This window comes from Mauremys reevesii, linkage group 13, assembly GCF_016161935.1.
Source record: "Mauremys reevesii isolate NIE-2019 linkage group 13, ASM1616193v1, whole genome shotgun sequence".
Classification (NCBI taxonomy): domain Eukaryota; kingdom Metazoa; phylum Chordata; order Testudines; family Geoemydidae; genus Mauremys; species Mauremys reevesii.
Genome location: NC_052635.1, coordinates 3,947,627 through 3,969,129, shown reverse-complemented (window position 1 = coordinate 3,969,129; position 21,503 = coordinate 3,947,627). Strand labels below are relative to the sequence as shown.

Genomic DNA, 21,503 nt, shown 5'->3' with positions numbered 1-21,503 from the left:
GGGACCTGCATGAGATAACCCCTAAGCTTATTTACCAGCTTAGACCTAGTACCTGCCACCACCAAATGGTTAAAACAAACGTTTATGGGAGAGTCATTCGGAAACTCTGTCTTCCCCTAAATATTTCCCAGTCTTTATCCCCCTTTTCCTGGCAGGATTGAGACTGATTCACCTCCCACCAATTCCTGGTGAGCCCAGATCCAAAAAACCCTTGGATCTTAAAACAAGGAAAAATCAATCCGGTTCTTAAAAGAAGACTTTTAATTACAGACAAAGGGTGAAAGGAATAACTCTATGAGACTAGCACGCAAGCTACTCTCACAGACAACAGATTCAAAACACAGAGGATGTCCCTCTGGGCAAAACCTTAGTTTCACAAAGAAACCCAATTTGATTCTCCCTCCGTGCAAAAAGAAGTCACAAAAGAAAATAAACATAATCTAATACGTTCCTTCTCTAACCTCTTACTACTTTTAAGAAATGTTAGATGGCTGATTCCTGGATCCTTCACTCCGGCACAAACTTTTCTGAATGGACCAAAGACTGATTTCCCTCCTCCCTCTTTGAAAACATCTTGTCCCCCCATTGGTTCCTCTGGTCAGGTGTCAGCTAGGCTAGGTGAACTTCTTAAGCCTTTACAGGTAAAAGAGGCATTAACCCTTAACTCTCTGTTTATGACGCGCCCCCCAAATCATAGATAGTGCTGGACCACACTGGCTCGATTTTTTCCTAGAACTTTAAGAAAGAAAGAAAGAAAGAAAGAAAGAAAGAAAGAAAGAAAGAAAGAAAGAAAGAAAGAGGGATGTGTATGTATGAGGATGGACAGTTGTGTATATAGATACCGGGGGACTGAGACATACAGTGGCTAGCGTTCTCCTTGGTTAAATCCCCCAAAACCCACCCTGAAATGCAGCTACCGATTTTGAACTCATTTTATTTTGGATCAAACACAAAAGTCCTGTGTAAGTTACAAGTTAAACGATGGAGAAAATGAGACTCTTCTCCTTCACCAGAGTACAGGTTGACCAGACCTCAGGACACTACAGACCTACACACACACACACACACACAAGGAAATCCAGTCCCTGCCACAGGACACGAGTGGAGGATTGAGGGGTACAGGGCTGAGTTCAAGCTCCAGCGTGGGCTGCCCCCTGGGGATGTCCGGGGAAGGACTCTGCCCTCCCTGCTCTGGGCTCTGCAGAGCTCAGACCCTTCAGCGGCCGTTATCGCGCCCTCTGAGCTGCCATGGAACATGGTCCCTCCAGGTGTCCGGAGAGAAGGCAGGAGCCCGGGAGGGCTGACAATGGAGGGAGGGAATGAAGAAGATGAAGCAGTGCTGTCCACCTCCTAGGAGCCCAGAGCTGGGCACTCACCGCACCTGTGGGACACAGAGAGCAGAGGGGTTCAGCTGGTGCCGTTGGACCCGGTGTTGGGCTCATGGGCAGCATCCTACGCTGGGAGAGCAAGGCCAGAAGGGACCATTGGGACCATCTAGCCTGTCCTGCTGCGTAGCCCGGGCCATGGACCAGGCCCAGCCACGCCTGTGTCATGCCAGGATCTCTGTGCTGAGCTGCAGCTCAACTTCCAGACAGAGACACCAGCCTTGTCAAACTGCCTCAGGGAACAGCCACTGCCCAGCGGGTGCCGCACGCCAACTCCCTGGGGAGCCCCGGCTGTCTAAGCCGATCCTGCTTCTGGTTCCAGGCCGGCACCAGGTCCCCGCCACAGAACCGGCTTCACAGGCTCCTGTGGCCCTTGGTGCATCTGGGCCCCACTACGGATCCTCAGTGATCATGGCCGAGTGGTGAGTGATTGACGCTCATTGGTCCTTGAACATTTGTTCTGGCTTCTTAATTAGTGATCATTCCTTTTTGGTCACTGATCATTAATTGCTGATTATTGATAAGTGATTATTATCAGTTGATAATTACTAGCAGCTTATTGATCCTTCATTGTTTAACATTAAGTACTGGTCTGTGAGTGTTGATTATTGATAATTAATCACAGATTAATGGCTACTCAGCATTAATTACAGATCACTAGGTACTGACCAGAAATAGCCAATCCCTGATTATTGATTTCTCAGTGATAAATTATTGGAATTGATAATAGACTCTTGATTCTCATTTATTGATCACTGCTGAATCAACCTTGATGGGAACTCGCTAATTAGTGATGACGGGTGGTTGATTATTAGTAAATAATCATTCCTGACGATCTCTGATGGATCGTTGGGCAGTGTGAGGAATCAGGGACGGCAGCAGAGACAATCCCAGGTAACCTGACGCGCGCACCTGGCCTGTAGCTGGCTGCCTCATCGGCTCCGCCCTGGTTGCTGGTCGGGAGACCAGCTCAGAAGCCCAGCAGAAGTTGAGCAGTTGCCCAAAGCATTTCCCCAGGGCTGTGATAGTGGCAGTGGCGGAGCCAGGTTCTGAGAGCAGGGGACGCAAACATAAAAAAGGCACATGCACCCCGGCTCCTCCTCTGGCCACGCCCCCCTTGGCTCCTCCTCCAGCCGTTCCATGCCCCCCCCCTTTGGCTGGCGCCTCCGGCCGTGCCGTCCCCACCCCCGCCCTCCTGGGGTGCGCTCTGCGCTGCTACGGTGCCGACACCCCCTCACCGGGGCCCCCAGGCGGGGGGGCTGAATGTTCCAGAGCCCGGCGGGGTTCTAGAACGCTGGACGGCAGCCCGGGGCGCTCGAATGCTGGGAGGCTGCGGCTGGCCCCGCCCCAAGACCTGCACCAGCAATGCTAGCGCCCGGAACTCAGCACAGGGCATGTTAAACAGAACCCAGCACCAGTGCCCCAAAGCCCCCTGCATGCACCCTGATACTCCCATATACCGACCGTCCTGGATACCCCATGTACCCACCCCCTCCGCATTCACCTGATCCCCCCCAGACCCATCTATTGCCAGGGCCCTGCAGGCACCCGGGTGCCCCTGCACGCACCCTGACACCCCCACGTGCCCCGGGCCGGGCCGAGCTGCAGTGGGGTCCGTGTCCCTTTCAGAGCAGGGCTGGGCTGAGCCGAGCCGGCGGGGGGTGGCTCCGCTCCCCGCTGCAGGCTGATGCCCGAGACTGAGCTGAGAGCCAGGCCTGTCTCCTGCACCAGCTCCGGGCAGGGCTTTGCTGCGGCTCCCCCAGGCCTCCCGGGCCGGGCCACCCCCGGCACCTGCACGGTAGGGGCGGGTTGCATGAGGGCAGGACCCGGTGGGGCCGAGGGCTGAACAGGCCCGGCAGGGCGGTGCGGGGGCTGCTGGAGGGGGAAGCCGGGGAAGGGATGGCACGGCCTCAACCCCCTGGGGCTGCAGATGGCTTTGCAAACGCAGCGCCAGAGCGGGCCAGCCCGCTGCCCACGTTACCTCCACCCACTCAGCCTCGGCGCCCGGCTCGGGGGCTTCACCTGCTTCCGGGAGACCAAACCCTGCGCAGGGCGATGCGCTGGAGGCGGCCATGGCCAGCAGCGCCGGCGGGCGGGCAGACTGCGGAGCCTGGGCTGTAGTAAGGGGAGGCCCTGAGATACAAACCTCGCTATCAGAGGCCCGGTATGAGGCCTAAGGCCTGAACTAAAGTAATGGTCAAGGCTTTGCTCACATAAAGCAAAGTGAAGCTGTGAGCCAGAGTCAGGCCCTGCTCACAGGAGCTGGTGAGGAAAGGGCTGATGCTGCAAGAAGATACGTACCTAAAAGGTGCTGAACACCAGATATCAGAACATTCGCACACTCGTACACTCCACACGGGTAACAAGGAACAGGCCGACCCATCCCAATGACAGGGCCAAAAGGGTAATATGATGGATAGAGTTGTTTTGTTCAAACCAACATGTACAAGGTGAGAGGCGGCACCTTAATACGTAGAGGGGTTGGACCTCAATACGTCAGGAGTGATGTGTAACTTGTTTGTGCCTGTGTATAAGAATGCATCCCTGGGGTGGTGTCTTTGTCTGGCTGAGGGGGCAGTGGAAAGTCCCACCACTGACTGAGCCGAGTCCATTGCCAAGAGGCACTTTCACGTAGTTTGCCCTGTAGAGTAACGATCTAGAGGGAACGGCAATTGTGTCCATACGGCAATAAACCTGGCCGATGTGCCTTGGCACCTTACTAGACTCTGTGGTCATTGGGGGTTCTCATCGGGTCTGCTGTGTCAACTGTCTGCGCAGAGCTGGGGCAGCACACCGAGGGAACACGCGCACGCAGCCGAGTGATATCAACATTGGAGAAAGCAGAGCACCACAGCGGTAGCATCTGACAAAACGGGCTACGCCACGCAAAGGCAGGCACCGCCCCCCAGCAGCACGCGGAGCTGGAGCTGATCCAGGAATTGCTAGCGCTGCAGCTTTCCACTTCCTGTGCCTGGCGCCGCCCCGCTCCACCGCAGGGACCAGCCCCTGCCCACCCCCCCTTGCCTGCAGGAGTTCAGCACAGGCCGGCAGGCCAAACTTCAGAGAGGAGCGCGGGCCCCGCCCGCTGGTGCCATGGTAACCCCTAACTAAGGCGCCGCTTTTGGAAAATGTGCTAAAGGGAAGCGGCTGCTTCCCCTGCACCCCACTAGCTACGCTCCTGGACAGTGGCTGTGTCGGATTGTTCCTGCCTTGTTCCCGTCCAGCTCCAACCCTGCTCCTGCCTTGTTCCCATCTCAGTCCAGCCCTGCTTTCGTCTGGCTCCAGCCAGGCTCCTGTCCTGGACCCAGGCTTTCCTTTCTCCAGGTAACCTGGTCCTAAACCTGGGCTCTAATTCCTGACTTTGGTTTGAGCCTCTGACAACCGTAAAATCACAGAGATGTAGGACGAGGAAAGACCTCAAGAAGTCACCTAGTCCCGTCTCCTGCCGGGGGGCAGTACTAAGTAATAACTAGTCCGTCCCTGACAGTTATTTCTCTAACCTGTTCCTAAAAAACTCCAACAATGGAGGCTCCACAACCTCCCTGGGCAATTTGTTCCAGTATTTACCCAGCCTGACAGTTAAGAAGTTTTTTCCAATGTCCAACCTCAACTGCCCTTGCTGCAATCTAAGTCCATTGCTTCTTGTCCTGTCCTCACAGGATAACGAGTACAATTTGTCACCCTCCTTTTTGTCACAACCATTTATGTATTTCAAAAATGTTACCATGTCATTCCCCTGCCCCAGCCACCCCAGTCTTATCTTCTCCAGACTAATCAACCCCAGTTCTTTCAATCTTCCCTCACAGCTCATGTTTTCTAGCCTTTAAATGATTTTAGTCGCTCTCCTATGGCCTTTCTCCAACTTTTCCACATCTTTCCATGAAGGTAGCGGTTGCTGTTACCTTAAACAGCGTGACGCCGGCGCTGTACAACAGGCTGAGCAGGAAGAGAGCAATGAAGGCAACAAGTGTCCAGAGACCGTCAGATTCCTCCTCTCCTCCTTCAGCATCGATGCCTTGGTCCTCCACTGGGCAGTGAGGAGCTGGGGAGGAGATAAACGGGCCGTTAGAGGCCTCTTCATTAAGCCAAGGAGCTGAGTGGGCACAGCAGGGAGCTCTGGTCTGTGCTTTTGGCAGAAGCTCCAGTCCAGGGCCAGAGACAGAGGGTTCTCTGCCAGGGGAGACCGGGCAGGCTGCAGGTGGAGACTCCCTGTCACAGGCTGCAATTCTCAGAGCAGACTCGGGGATTTCAGCCCCCAACTGCCATTAAATTTCACACCCTTTGGCTCCTTTGCAAACCCCAGCCAGCGGCACTACACGCCCCTCCCCAAGCATGCCCTCCCCCTCCCTTGGCCAGCCAGGGAACTGGGCTGAGACCTGCCAGTGCAGAACTCAGTGGGGCCAGGCACACCCATCAGACAGCAGCATCTTCCCAGTCAATGCCAGCTTAAGCCATGCTGGGACCCGTTCCTGGGCAGCAGAGGCACCAATTCCCCCACCACGAAAAGTCCCTATTTTGGGGACCTGGGGAATTTACCCACAGAGCTGTTCTGAGACCACACCCAACTCACACCATCCCAGAGGGAGTGTGGTCCAATGAACAGAGCACTAGGATGGGACTCAGGACTTCCATGGGTCTATTCCCAGCTCTGTCATTGACATTGCTGGACCTCAGGCAATTAACGTCCCTGCCCTTTGCCTCGCTTTCCCTTCACACCCTTTCTCTGTTTAAACTCTTCTAGGCAGAGACTGTCTATTACTCTATGTGTGTGCAGCTCCTAGCGCATTAGGGTCCCAAACTCAGTGGAGACCTCTACACACAACTGTAATACACCTAATAATGGGGCCATCTGATGGGAACAACTTTTAAGCTACTACCCACTTGGACTCCATTTCAACCCATGCTCCGAGAAGGGGGAAGATCTGTCGCCTATCGCCACATTTGGGCAACGCCTGCCCAGCCCACCCGCAAGCCCTACAAAAAGGGGGAAAGGCCTGGCCGCCCCATCAGCAACACCCTGAGCTGCCCCATATTGTCAGACACTGGAAATAGCAATGATGTCCCTCAACTGATTTCTCACTTGGAGCCACTCTGCCACCGTCACACAGCAGTGACCTCAGTCCCTGTAGGCAGACATCTCCATGGCCCATTTCTAATTCCTTGAGCCGTCTGTATTGTTGTGTCATGGGGACTGAGTAAAGAGCTCTCCCAACTCATTCCACATGGGACACCACTCAGTAGGAGCCTCTGTCACTCACCACCAGCCTGGGCTCCATTGGGGACCCCTTCCCAAGAGTTGGAAGGACTCACAGCCCAGCATTCCCTGAGCCCATCCATGTGTCTTCTCAATGGCACAAACGTCAACTGGGAAATGGCCTGGAGCCTCCTCAACTTAGTACACACCTGGGCAATGAAAGGGCTGGCACCGAGGTACAAGCTGAAATATTTATTCACCCACCAGTGCGCTATATGCCTGGGCCATAGAGTTTGGTGGTGGATAATTGATGTGACCTTCCTAGCTCTGAAACCTTGACTGGTGTTTTTGTAGATCTTAAGGCAAGAAGGGACCATGACAGCAACGAGCCCGACCTCCTGTATATCACAGGCCAGAGACTCTCACCCAGCTACCCCTCTATGGAGCCCAATGACTTGTCTTTGTTGGGGGCATATCTTCCAGAATGGAGCCCAGGTTGGATGTACAAATCTCGAGATGGAGACTCCACCACTTCCACTGGAAGTTAGTTCCAGTGGTTCCCTTCCAGATTCCGTGCCTGTGGCAGGGTGCGCATACCCGCACTAGCCAGGAAAGGGTTAATCCCCCTCAGACCATGCTAAGCACGCTCCAAATGCTGTGGTATAAAGAAGAGCAGCCCAGCTCACTCTGCACTGACTGCCAAGGAGGAAGGACGTTGCCTGCGGAAGGCGGAGATCTCGAGACACAGACCAGAGATCCATTGCCTACAGCTGACCAGCTGGAGTCAGAGTCCCAGGGAATTACCAAGGAGCCCGGAAACCCCGACGTGACATGGACTGCAGCTTCAGGAAGCCCGGTCGGAAGTGTCCCAGGGAGGGGGAGGGAGTGGTATCTCCCACCCATGTAAGGTCAGCATGTTGCAGTGTTGCAATGAGGGGAGGAAAAGAGTAACAGACTATGCGGAAATGGCAGAGGTGCTTAATGACGTCTGTGATTCGCTTTTCACCAAAAAGGTGGGTGGCGATTGGACGTCAGAGGCTAAAATAGGGAAAGAACAAGTTTTAAATGATTTAGATGTTAGTTAGCTTCAAGTCATCAGGGCCTGATGAAATACATCCTAGGATACTCAAGGAGGAGATATCTGAGCCATTAGCAATTATCTTTGAAAAATCCTGGACGATGAGAGAGATTCTAGAAGACTGTAAAAGGGCGAATATAGTGCCCATCCATAAAAACGGAAATAAAGACAACCCGGGGAATTATAGACCAATCAGCTTAACTTCTGTAGCTGGAAAGATAATAGAGCAAATTATTTGCAAACATGTAGAAGAAAATAAAGTGATAAGTAACAGCATGGATTTGTCAAGAGCAAATCATGTCAAACCAAACTGACAGCTTTATTTGACAGGGTAGCAAGCCTTGTGGATTGGAGGAAGTGGTAGATGTGGTATATATTGATTTTACTAAGGCTTTTGATACTGTCTCACATGATCGTCTCATAAACAAACTAGAAAAATGCAACCTAGATGGAGCTACTACAAGATGAATGCAAAACTGGTTGGAAAACCGTTCCCAGAGAGTAGTTATCAGTGGTTCACAGTCACGCTGGAAGGGCATAATGAGTGGGGTCCTGCAGGGATCAGTTCTGGGTCTGGTTCTGTTCAATATCTTCATCAGTGATTTAGATCATGGCATAGAGAGTACACTTATAAAGTTTGTAGACAATAGCAAGCTGGAAGGGGTGGCAAGTGCTTTGGAGGATAGGAATAAAGTTCAAAATGATCTGGGCAAACTGGAGAAATGGTCTGAAGTAAATAGGATGAAATTCAATAAGGAAAATGCTAAATATTCCACTTAGGAAGGAACAATCAGTTGCACACATACAAAACGGGCAATGACTGTCTAGAAAGGTGTACTGCAGAAAGGGATCTGGGGGTCATAGTGGATCACAAGTTAATCATGAGTCAGCAGTGTAACACTGTTGCAAAAAAACAAACACCATTCTGGGATGTATTAGCAGGAGTGTTGTAAACAAGACACAAGAAGTCATTCTTTCGATCTACTCCGCACTGATTAGGGCTCAACTAGAGTCTTGTGTCCAGTTCTGGGAACCACATTTCAGGAAAGATGTGGAAAAGTTGGAGCAAGGCCATAGGAGAGAAACAAAACTGCTTAAAGCTCTAGAAAACATGATCCATGAGGGAAGATTAAAAACTGGGTTTGCTTAGTCTGGAAAAGAGAAGGCTGAGAGGGGACATGATAACCCTTTTCAATAACATAAAATGTTGTTACAAGGAGGAGGGAGAAAAATTGTTCTCCTTAACCTCTGAGGATAGGACAAGAAGCAATAATGTTTAGTCCTGCCATGAGTGTGGGGACTGGACTAGATGAGCTCTCGAGGTCCCTTCCAGACCTTTGAGTCTATGATTCTATGACTCCCCACTGACCCAGGGGTGGACCACTCCACCACTGCTAGGGCCCTGGGTCAGGACCCGGTGGAGTCGGGTGGACCTGGCCCCCTACCCTGGCCATTACCCCCTCTGGTGATGGCCCCTGGGTTTGGCCATTACACTATCCTCCCCTGCATTTGAGGGCCTCTCTATTCACCCTGGCTGCTAGGCCACGCTCCCCTGCACTCAAGGGCCGCTATGTTCATTCTAACCCCTAGGAAACAAACTCCTGCACTTGAGGGCTGTTATACTGACCCTGGGCACTAGGCCACACCGCTCTGTGCTCATGGGTGGCCGTATTGTCTCGGCACATTAGGCCACACAGCCCAGAACCCAAGGGCTGCCGCTTAGACTCTGGCAATTGGGCCGCATTGTGGTGAGGCCCAGGACAGTCCGGCAGACGGAATCTGCAGTGTAAGCACAACCCTGATCCACCCCGCAGTGCTTTATTCTACATTTGTATCTGCCCAGCCATGGCCTCCTCTCAAGTCTCTCTATACTAAGTTACAGACCTTTACTGCCTGGTACTTTCTCCCCATGGAGGTACTTATACATATCCATGAAACCACCTCCTGAATGTCTCTTTCAGCCAATTCGTCTCCTCCTGTCTCTCACTGGAAGCCATTTTCCAGCCCTCTAATCATTTTCTAGCTCGCTTTTGCACCTCCTCCAATTTTCAACCTTCTTTTGAATATTGGACAAGAGAACAGCCACACTTCATGGGACCAATGGTCCAGCTACCCCAGTATCCTGTCTTCCAACAGTGGCTGATGCCAGAGGTATCAGAGGAATAACCAGATCAGGGCAACTATTGAGTCATCCATCTGCTGTCACACAACCAGCCTATGACAGGCAGAGCCTTAGGGACAACAAGAGCTTAGGGCTCCATCCATGACCATCTTGGCTAATAACCTTTCATAGACTTATCCTCCATGAACTTATCTAATTCTTCTTTGAACCCAACTATATTTCTAGCCATCACAACATCCCCTGACCACTAGTTCCACAGGTTGACTCTGTTGTGGGAAGAAATACTTCCTTGTGTTTGTTTTAAACCAGCTGCCATTTAATTTCATTGGGTGACCCTGGTTCTTGTGTTATGTGAAGGGGAATGTAGCAGGGTGGACCCTGCTCCTTCCCTGAAGGGGTTAAAATAGCCCTGGGAAGGGACTTTAGGCTGGGCTGATTGGGGAAGTGGCTGCAGCTGGGGCCACGCCCGAAACTGAGCAACAGGGCCTTATGAGAAGGCCAGGGAAGCCAGAAGCCAAGACAGTCTCTCTCTGTTTGTAGAGGGAGATGGGCTTGGCTGCAGGGAGCTAAACAAGGTACCTAGGATGAAGCAGGGCTGGGGAAAGGCTGAGGAGCTGGGGAGCTCCAGCCTGGAAAGCCCCAGGCTGCAGCCTAGCTATAGGCCAAGAGGTACTGGGGGTTGCAAGGAGCAACCCAGGGGTAGGCAAAGGCAGCAGGTCCAAACCCCTTTGCCTGTGATGAGTAGGCTGATACTGCAGTCTGCCCCAGGACGTGGGGCTAGACAATGACTGGCAGTAGCCAATACTGAGGCAAAGTGAAGATAGTGGGGTGGGGGTTCCCCTGGGAGGGGGAGACCCAGTTGAAGGGGCACCGGGGTCCTGGGAGGGACACGGGCAGTAGCAGACAGGTGGATCACCGTCCTGCAGAGGGCGCTCCAGGGCTGGAATAAGCTAATTCCCAAGGTCGACCAGCAGGAGGCGCCGCAGGGGTGAGTCCGACCCGTCTACAGGGAAATAACACTTCCTTATTTATTTTCTCCACACCAATCCTACGGTATTCAAGCTGTGGACATACCATGGATTTATACAGTGGCATTATGAGATTTACTGTCTTATTATCTGTTCCTTTCCTAATGGTTTCTACCACTGTTACCTTTTCTGACTGTCACTGCATGTTGCCTCCAGAACTGAATGCTGCTCCAGTATCAGTCTCCCTAACCCTGAACACAGAGGTGAAATCACTTCCCCTGCACCCCACCCCGTGTTCATACATCCAGGGATCGAGCTGGTGGGAATGGAGGCTCCTAACTCAGTCTCACCCATCGCCTAGCTCCCAGCAGACATAACACCAGATTCCTGGGGGCTCTGACTCTCACCTAATGTGGTCCGGTGAGGATGCATCTCCGAGGAGTTCTGATGCCAGACTGGCTAGGGCTACATTGCTAGACAGGTGCAATGGTTAAGAAACAAGTCTTGGAGATGGGGGATCGGGGCTCTATTTCCACCTCTCCCACTGACCTGCAGTGTGACCAGAGACAAGCCACTTAGGCTGGGGTCTTTCAAGGACTCTGAGTAAATGAGGTGACAGTGAAATAAACTCACAATTGCAGTGGGAGTTGGGTGTCTCACTCCATTTTAGTGTTCCAATTTTAATCCCTTTGTGCCAAAATATCCCCTCCCAGCCTCTCTCTGCTTAGACTATCAGCTCCTTGGTTCCAGGACGTTTGCTCTACGTGTGTTCATGTAGTGCCCATCCAATGGGGCCCTAACCTCAGTCAGGACATCTAGGAGCTGCAGTATCATCAATAACAATGGATGGAGAGCAACTCACTGCAGAGGGATGGGCAGGTAGAAACATGCACTGCATGAGGATGGATGGATGCAGAGAGGACATTGCCTGATTTTCCATGCATGAATGGATGGCTATGGTAGAATCAAAGAGACAGGTACTGCAGAGGGTAGGATGGATGGATGGATCCTGTGGAAGGATGAATTGATGTAGACAATCCATAAGGAAAGGAGGATGGCTAGAGAGAGAGAGCGAAAGAAAGAAGGGTGCTCTTTTGTGGGAGGAAGCGTGGGTGGGTAGATAAGACACATGGACACTCTCTGCCAGAAGACACACCCTTCATCACAAGCTCTTGCATGGTGCATTTTATTTGGGCATATTCCACACACAGCCACGCGCCGCACACCAGAGCTACCACAGCTTTACACACAGGCTCAGAGGAATCCCAGACCCCACGAGGTTCCGTGGCCATCGCAGATACACCGTGAGGAGCCCGCCGGGCTCTGCTCCTCAGTAACAAGTGATGTCAGTGTCGGAAAAGGTAACAGAGACATTGATGGCGGTGGGTTTACCAGAAGCTTTCTGCACGCTCCAGTGGATGAAGATCATGGGCAGACCCTCGTGCCCCACCACGCAGGAGTAAGTGTCCCCGTGCTCCCATTCGGACGCCAAGACATTGAGCTTACTGTAGATGAAGTAGCGCTCCTCCTTCCCAGCCTCCCGCACGGGGCCGATGTTGGTCTAGGCTTCCTGGGGCACGGGCCGGTCCTGCTGGGTCCATGTCACCAAGATGTCTCTGGGCCGGAAGCCGGAGGCCAGGCAGGTGATGGTGGCTGATTCCCGGAGAGCCAGTTCCTCAGGGTGAGGAGGGGAGATGTAGACAGAAGGGGCCCGGAGGGAGACCACTGCCATGAGAAACAGCGAGAGGTTAATGCTAAGTGTTGGGACCCAGGAGTCCTGGCTACCATCCCCACCCTCATCCCCTGCAATATCCCACTAGACCCCCACGCCCTCCCAGACCCATAGACAGAATCCAGGAGTTCAGGCCACACTAACCCACTAGATCCAAATCCCTTCCATGAAAAGGGCTAGAACCCAGGAGTCCCAGCCTCCAGTCTCCTGTTCTAACTCACTACATCTCACTCCCCTCCCAGAGACAGAAAAAGAACCCAGGAGTCCTGACTCTCCGTCTCCTTCCGTCTCATCAATTTGCACATTTCGACCCACCCACAAATTTGTAACTCCCAGTCCCAAAACCTGAAACCGGATCAAAGCTGGCGCCCCCTAGAGACAGAAGTTCCCGCGTCCCATTCCCCACACCCTGTGCCAGCCATTCCCCCCAGCCTGCAGCTCGATTGGAGCTGGCACCCTACAGGGAAAGGCTGAGTTCTTACTGTGACTCTTGCGGATGGTCTTGACAATGGCAGACGGGAAGTCTTGGTGCTTCACGGTGCAGGTGAACTCCTCCCCTGCCTGCCACTCCTCCACGCACACCCGCAGGATGCTGGTTGCACTGTAGGTGCCATCTTCCTGCAGCACCGGATCCCTGGAGACCACGGCCAAGGGTCCCCCGCTACCCCGGTTCCAGAAGACCTCCAGGCTGCCGGGGGTCTCCATGCCGCTCACCAAACAACTGATGGTGGCGTTCTGCGCTATGTAGAGGTCCGCCAGGGAAGGGGGAAGGAGAGACACCTCCAGAGGGTGTCGATTACAGTTGCTGACACCTGGTGGGGGCAGGAGGAGGTGTTGAGGGCTGGGCTGAGAAAATATTTCAACAGGCACCAGGTGGTAACTGAGTGCCGCCGCTCTCTCAGGGCTCCAAAGCCCAGGGGCTGTTTGGGAAAGGGGCTGAGCATCATTGGACTTGTAAATAGGGCACTGGGTTCCCTGGTGGGAGGGGCGGGACTCTCATCTTATGGAGCAGCAGGAACAATGGCTGAGATTTTTCCAGCCAATCGAGGGATTGCGATTCCTGGGTCCCATTATGGTTATTTGGGTCTCTGGATCCCAGGAGCAAATCTGAAGGTCTCCGGTTTTGTTGGGAGAAAGCCCCATTGTGGAAAAAATGCCCAGGGACAAAACCTGCCGTGGTTGCTAAACTCACGGCCCTCCCAGACACAAATTCATGAGCTCGATGACCCACCTGAGCTCAGCGTGGTTATCCCCATTTCCCATAGATGGCAGCTGGTACACAGAGGACAAATGACCTGCCTATGGTAATGCCTGGCACCCAGGCCCTCCTGCTCTAACCACTAGACCCCACATGGTACTCACAGCTCAGGATGGATCTTGTGTTCCCCAACCCCTACTCCCTGCACAGGCAGAAGGGCCCTTTATATTTCACTCCCATGGTCTGCCAAGGTCCCTGAGGGCATGAGTCCCCCAACTCCCACTGCAAGCCGATGGGGGAGGGGAGAGCTTGAATCCCTTTAGAAATCTCAGCCGGGGAGCCCAGACTGATTGGATCCCTGGCACCCAGGGACAATGGCCTCTATTGGATGTTCTCTGAAGGATATGCATGGTCTGGCTCATGAAACAAGTTTGTAAAGTGGATCCTGCTGGAGCTGGGAGTCCAGATTCACATGGATGCCCAAGCCCCACGGTGGGGCAATGGAGCTGAGGGGTTTCTCTCCTTTGTTTGTATGAATTTGTTGGCTCCTGAATCAGATACGGAATCTGTCCCACCCCAGCTCATCTTTTCCTGAAGAACAGATTTTAATTGAATGCCTGTCATGGCTGCAGATCCATGAAGACATTCCTCATGTGCCAACAACAAATTTGAGAATAAGAAGGACCATAAGGACAAAATTGTGAATCTATAACCATGGGAATCCATGTCCAAGTGTGAAGCAACAACTCCCAGGGGGATCCATGGTTAAGAAGTAAAGAAAATTTTGAGCGAACTGCCTCCCTGCCATGAAAGACCTCCGTGAACTTTCTGTAATAGCAAGAGTGTCCATCCCAACGTCTTGGCCAAAGCACAGCCCAATGAGATTACATTCTGCACCCTCCCTTACATTCCCTTTTCCAATTAGGACAGTTTTCCTGCACTTCCTTTCGTGGTGATGGGGTCTGTGAAGCTGTGGAATAATCTCTTCCAGGGGTTGGGTGGGATCCCAAATACTTGGGGCATTTCAGATTGGATAATGCCTTGGGAATACAGGGAACTCTCTCAAACTGGAGTGGAGGGGGCGTTCCCCACCCAGCTCAGGTTGCAATAAATCATGCAGTTCTTCGTTTCACCAAAGACAGCATCATAATGGAGATAGAAATCCTTCATAGCTTCCCCTCCCACCAGGGCTCACATGGAGTCATGCAGTTGTTCATGCCATTGGCTGGATGGGATAAGAAAGCGTGTGGACACCCCAAATTAATACCTGCCTCTAAGAATCCACTTACCAAGAGATAACTTTTCCACAACACTCTTGGGCTTTTCCATGGCCGGGTGATGCACCACGCAGGTGTAATTTCCGTCTCCTTGACTTTGCTCAACCTTCAGGATGCTGTAGGCAGAGAAAGTGCCACTTCCTGACACAGGCCCATTGTTGTAACTTGACTTGAGTTCCGGGGAGTTGTTCTTCAACCATGAGATGCTGATCTCTTCTGGGTAAAAGCCACTAGCTTCGCAGATGAGAGTCAAGAAGACTCTGTTCCCGGAGATGTCTTCGTGGTAGGCGCGGGAGACGGTGACTGAGGGCTCCTTCTTCCTGATGCCTAAATGAAAGGAAGAGGCAAGAGAAGAATAAGACTTGTTTGCATGTCTAAGTTAAGGACTTAGCTCCAGCAGCTATCACTGTGTGAAGGGCCCAGGGAGGCAGTTGTTCAGGGTATGTGTGAAGCTAGACCAGGCAAAATAAAACCCAACCATTGAGCATCATCTCTCTTGAAACTCAAAGATACTGGACCTTCACCCAAACACTCAAATGAACTCCCAAGCCTTCCCCGCAGAGTGCACAGTGACCTTCCAGATCCTCAACCTTAAATGTCAACAACTTAACATCATCATCTTCATCTTCGTCTTCATCACCATCATCATATTCATCTTCTTCACCTCCCTTGTCTTCATAACCACTTCCTTGCGCTTTATCTTCATCTTCAGAGCAAACCTTCATTACCATCCTCTTCATCATCTCCTTCAGCGTTCTGACATTCTTTCTCCTTTTCTCCTTCAGCATCTTCATTTCCTTCTTCATTGTCATCGACATCATTGTCATCTCCTTCGAGATCATCCTCACGATCGTTATCCTCAGCTTGGTTGTACAGTGACGCAGATGGACATGGTTCTTTCAGCTAGTCCTGCGTCGCTAACCGGAACCCTCACCCCAAACACTGAACCACACGATCTCCTCTTCTCCCCATGTCTCCACCATGCATCATCATCACATGGGGTCACTGTAACGGTGCAGGACTCGCCCCTGCGGCGCCTCCTGCTGGTCGTCTCAGGAATTAGCTCTCCAGCCTCCGGAGCACCCTCTCAAGGCCAGTGTCCCGCTGCCGCTTGGCCCCCGTGTTGCTCCCTGGACTCCGGTGCCCGTTTATCTGGGGTGCTGCCCCCTGGCAGTAACCCCCCAGTCTCAGGGTTTACCCTCCCCGGGGAACCCCCGCCCCCATCCGCACCTCGCCTCAGTCATAGGCTACTGCCAGTCACCAAGTAGCCCCCATGCCCTGGGGCAGGCTGCAGTGTCAGCCGCTCATCGCTGGCAAGGAGGGTTTGGGCCTGCTGCCTTCCTCTGCCCTCGGGCTGCCCCCTGCAGCCCCAGTACCTATTCGGCCTTATACTAGGCCGCAGCCTGCGGGATTCCAGGCCAGGGCTCCCCAGCTCCTCTGGCCTTCCCCCAGCCGTGCTCTACCTCAGGTTCGCTCCCCAGCAGCCAGGCCCCTCCCTCGCAAAGGCCAGAGTGAGAGTCTGACTGGGCTCCTGGCTCGCAGCCTCTTCTAGGGACCAGCTGGGCCTGACTGAGACATGGCCCCACCTCTTCCTGCCTTCCCCAACCAGCCCAGGCTTTGCTCCACAGCCTCAGCCCTCTCCCAGGGCTGCTTCAACCCTTCCCGGGCTGGAGCGGGGACCACCCCGCTACAGTCACCCACCCATTGCTCACTCCGATGGAGCCTCTTCCCTCCTTCAAACGCTCCCAGCAAAACTCAACACAGCTGAGATTTTCAAAGGCTGGCTAAGGGATTTGTACACCTTGGGTATTTCAGTAGGATTTGGGCACCTAACTCCACTGGACATTCTCAGAGAGTCTCAGCGGAAATAGCCCGGAAAGGCCAGATGGTGGGTGACAAGCACCACCTGATTTCCAGAGGTAAGAAGCACAGACGCACGTCAGATCAGAGTCCCTGACAGGCCACATCCCCGTTTCCCAGGGAGCCCAGGGAGTGAAATTCTTGGAGGAGCTGGAATTTAATGATCAGGCAGGGAATCCTGGGAAAACTGTGCAAGTGGAAATTAGTGAGAGATTGAGAATGAGAGATTCACAGGGGAAATACTAATTCTACCGGCAACACACCCCTGTGCTGAGGGCCTAGGCGCCGCTAAAGTCCTACTTGGGGGCTTAACTGGGACATAAAGGCTGCCTAGGACATGTGCGGGGTGAGTTTCACCCTCTAATCCCAATTCACAGTGACTGGCGGTTGCCTTTCCCTTGGAGATGCCAAGGCTCCTCACCTGTATTGCTCATGGTTATGTCCTGGGTTAGTTCTCCAGAACAGGGTGTGGTCACTTTGCAGGTAAATTTGGTGCCTTGTCCCCATTGTGCCAGCGACACAGGGTGAGAACTGACCAGGCTGGTGGTCCCGTTGCTGTTCTTCTTGGGGGGTTCTGTCTTCGCCGCAGAGCTGACCTGCCCATCCACTTTCCATGCCATCCTGCTGGCTGCTAAGTCATAGCCCAGAACTAGACAGGTAACATGACCAGAATTTTTGATGACGTCTTCATAGGAGGGTTTGGTTAAGTAGATGGTTGGGTCAAGTGAGCTTCTGAGGCAGGCTGAGAAATGCAAAGAGACGTCATTGACCAGTTCAAATAACGTGGAAAGGCAGAAAAGGACGATTGAAATCTAATCTATCCCTCCACCTCCATCAGAACACTCCCAGTGTCCCTCCCATCCAGCCAGCCATGGTATCTCTTTCTCTTCCCATCCACCTGCAGCACCAGTTTCTCTATGGCACTCCTGTGTCTCCCGTCACACTGGTGTCTAGGTGCAGTCCCACCTACCCTTCGGCAGGGCTGGTTTCTCAGTAACTCTCCGCCCCACCTCCCCGCCATGCACGGGCCCAGCCCCTCACCCAAGCACTTGCTGGTGTTGTGCATGGAGAGCTCTGATCCCACTGCTGGGTGGGTCACTTGACAGGTGTAGATGTCCCCCTGCTCCCAGCTCTGCTTGGTGACGTGCATGCGGCTCTGCCCCATGTAGAAGCCGTCTGTGTGCACGGCAGAGGAAAAGGCCGGGGTGGGGGGGCTGCTCTCCTTTCCATTCACCAGCCATTTCACGTCGGCGTTGCCGGGTTTGAAGCTCAGGAGGAGGCAAACCAGCTCCAGCTGGCTCTCTGTGGAGCTCTCCTCGCAGGTGGGGACCAGGAGGTGAACCTGGGGTGGCGTTGTCGAATCACACCCTGAGAGCAGAGAGAGGGGACAACACAGTCCAGTGTCACTCTCTGTAGATCCCCAGTCCCCTTCCAGAGAGAGGGCTAACGCTACAGTCCTCCCAGCACCAGCAACCCCCAGCTTGTTGTGGTACGTTTACACTGAGTACTTGAATCAGCCTCCAGGGCTGAGATTTTTCACAGCCATGTAAGGGATTAAAACAAATGGGAACAGGGCCCTTAAATCATCTAGGCAAATATTAAAAGCCTCCAGGCCTCTTCCTGCATGTGCTGCATGGAGTGTGTTCTCCCTGGTAAACAGCGGGGACAAAGCTGGAACCTGAGCTGTATTTGTTTATTTGAACTAGTTTCCCTCAATTAATGTCCCCTATTTAAGGGGCACCGTGGCACTGCACAGCCTGACATAGCATCAGAAGAAAACCTGGGAGAGGACTGACTGTGTCTGACTACGCATAAAGGGTCAAATCCTCAGCTGATGTAAGTTGGCTCAGTGTCACTGACTTCAGCAGAGATCAGTCGATTTGCACCCGTTGAAGTTCTGACCCCAGAATGCCTAGGTTTGAGGCTCTGGGCTTGAATCCATTTCAAAAGATGCCCCAGAACAGCGGGAGTGCAAGGAACACTCCCTGCTCCATGACAAAGGTGGAACCAGTGCTAGCTCCTAAGGGGGAATTGCCCCTTTAAGGCCAGTGCTTGCTGGGAATTGTAGTCCCATGGGGCTGCTTGCTGCTGGCTATAGCAGGGAAAGCTTCTGGCTCAGTGCTGAGGAAAGCGCCTGAGGGGGACTCTCTAGGTGTGGACAGGCAGGGGGCCTAGGAAACATGCAGGAAAGGTGACCTAGTGGAAAGGGGGGGTGCTCCCCATGCAGCCAGCTGAAGGCTGGGGGGCCCTGGTGGCTGGGTCCTTGGGCTCTGAGCTGCACTGGTTTTGCTTTGAGGCTTTGGACTGACAGGGCGAATGGGCTTTCTTCTACCTGCCCAGTGGGAGGCGGTTGGGTGGGTTTGGGGGAGGGGGAGGGTGAAAGGCAGTGAGCCGAAGATTCCCCTGTACAGAGGGGCCAGCATGAGGCTTAGGTACCATTTCAGCCTGGCTGCGGGTCTAAATTTCCCAAGGTGCCTAAGTGATTTGCATGCCAAGTTCCCATGGGAACCGGGTGCCTAAATCCTTTAGGCAGGGCTGAAAAATCCCCCCCTTAGCAGAATGTAGGTCTCTGCCCAGGGCGCCTTTCACCCTAAGGTTTCCCTCATTCAGGGGTCCATGGAGGGGGCACTGGGGGCAGGAGATCTGCAGTGACGAAGCACCAGGGCTCAGTGTGTTTCAACACTGGGCCCAACTTTCCCCAGACTTTCAGGGGGAGGTTTTTCCAAAGGCACCTACGGGATGTGGATTAAGATTCACTGGCTCCCAGACCCTCTAGGCACTTTGAAAAGCTCAGCCTGGCTGTCCCGCCATCCCCTGCCGCGTGTCTTACACTCCTGAGGGAACTTCTTCGACAGGGTCGTTGCTGTCCCTAGATGTGTCACATCGCACTGATAGGTGTCGCCCTGCCGGGACCTGGCAGGGATGATCAACAGGCTGCTCCGGGTGAGGAGCCCGTCACTCATCGTCACCTCTGGGAAAGTTGTGACCCCCGGGTCACTTTTCCCGAATTCCACTTGATGGCCACTGGTGCTGGGAAATAGCCAGTTACAAGGCAGGCCAAGCTCGTGTCCGGGGGAGCATTGCCAGTCTTGGGGCAGCAGGGAACAAGGGGGAAGACAGAGGGTGATCTGGGGTTCGCTGGAAAAATAAAGAGAATATAAGAGAAACCATCAAAAGGGGGGAAACCACGTGGGACCTTGGGCCTGTCACAGACCTTCTCTCCGCCTTTAACTTCCCATTGTGCAGTGATGTCCTAGCGACGGGCGAAAAACACGAGAAATGGGGTTCTGACCTCGGCCGTTCCAGTGTAAACCTGGAGCAGCTCTGGTGGAATAGCTCTGGTTTGTGCAAGTGATGCTGAGAGGAGACTCTGTTTCTTTACAAGACACAAATATTCCCCAAGGGCCTCACAACCTGAGTCCAGCCCATCTCAGCTCTCCAGTGTGCAGTGAGCATCATTAACCCCATTGAACAGATGGGGAAAGTGAGGCATGGAGAGGTGACGTGGCTTCCCCAAGGTGACAGAGGGAGTCTGTGGGACATCTGGGAGTTGAAGCCAGTTCCCTAAATTCCTTCCTCTGTTTGATCACAAGACTATTAGTTAAAGCCAGGGAAGAGCCCTCCATGAGTCTTGGATGGATGAGATAACCCAACACGCGCCCTTTCTCCTCCGGTCCCTGCCCTTCTGTGCAAACAGAGCTTTCAAACCATACACCTCAGCCTCTGGGCTCGTCAATCTGCCTCTCCGGGACACTGACAGATCCAGGGGAAATTTCCCAGCTTTACAATACTTTGCGGGTTGCAGTCGTGATTTCTGGACTGTGGTGAACTCTCCATGACTCAGAGTCCTTAAAGCCAGCTTTGGCCTCTCTTTCTAACTACTCTGCTCGACCAGAAGGTAGGGGCTTGGGCCAGGAATCGCTGGGGACATGCCGATCACAACGATCCCTTCTTGTGCCCTGAAACTCCACCAATCGATCAGTTCTAAACACGTCAAATTATAGTGGACATTCCACTACCAGTTACAGTGCGAGGAACCACCCAGCTACTTCTCACCACCTTCACAGGAGCAAGGATGAGAAGAGACCCTTTGTATAGCAACAACAAACTGCCAGGAGATGTTAAAAGAAAGAAAAGATGCTAGAAGGGAGACATGATACTTGCTTCAGATACTAGTGTACAGGGCATCTATCTATCCCTATAGACGCCCACTGTCAATCTATCCATCCTGGGTGGGTGGGAGTCAGGACTCCTGGGTTCTATCCCCAGTTCCAGGACAGCCGTAAAGTCCCCTTCTTCACCCTCCCACATGGCAGGTTCTCAAAAAGACGCCCCAGGAGGCCGAAATCTTTTCTGAGCTCTGCGGCCTTCGTAACTGAATCTCTGGGGAAAACCGACCAACAAACAAACAAACAAAACGGGCTGAAAGGGGAAGTTTACACAAGTGAAAGTCACAGCGACGTTGTTTTTTCACCCCTGTTTTAGCCCCTTGTGCTCACCCACCTGTCCAATTTTCACATGTTCTCACCAGCTGTAACAGTGAAAGCTCCCCAGAGGGCGTCATCTCTTGTTCTCAAGCTATAATTATCCTGACTTCCATCGAGGGGTGGGGGAGGAGAGGGGATGTCTGACAGGCAAAGATACCTCAGAAGAGCTCCACCACAGACACAGAGCAGAGCTGGACTCCCG

General features: G+C 53.1%; 1 pseudogene; it reads right to left on the bottom strand.

Moving 5' to 3' along the window:
* Positions 1-1,372: 1,372 nt before the first annotated feature.
* On the bottom strand, positions 1,373-21,378 carry LOC120380844 (annotated as a pseudogene).
* Positions 21,379-21,503: the final 125 nt, after the last annotated feature.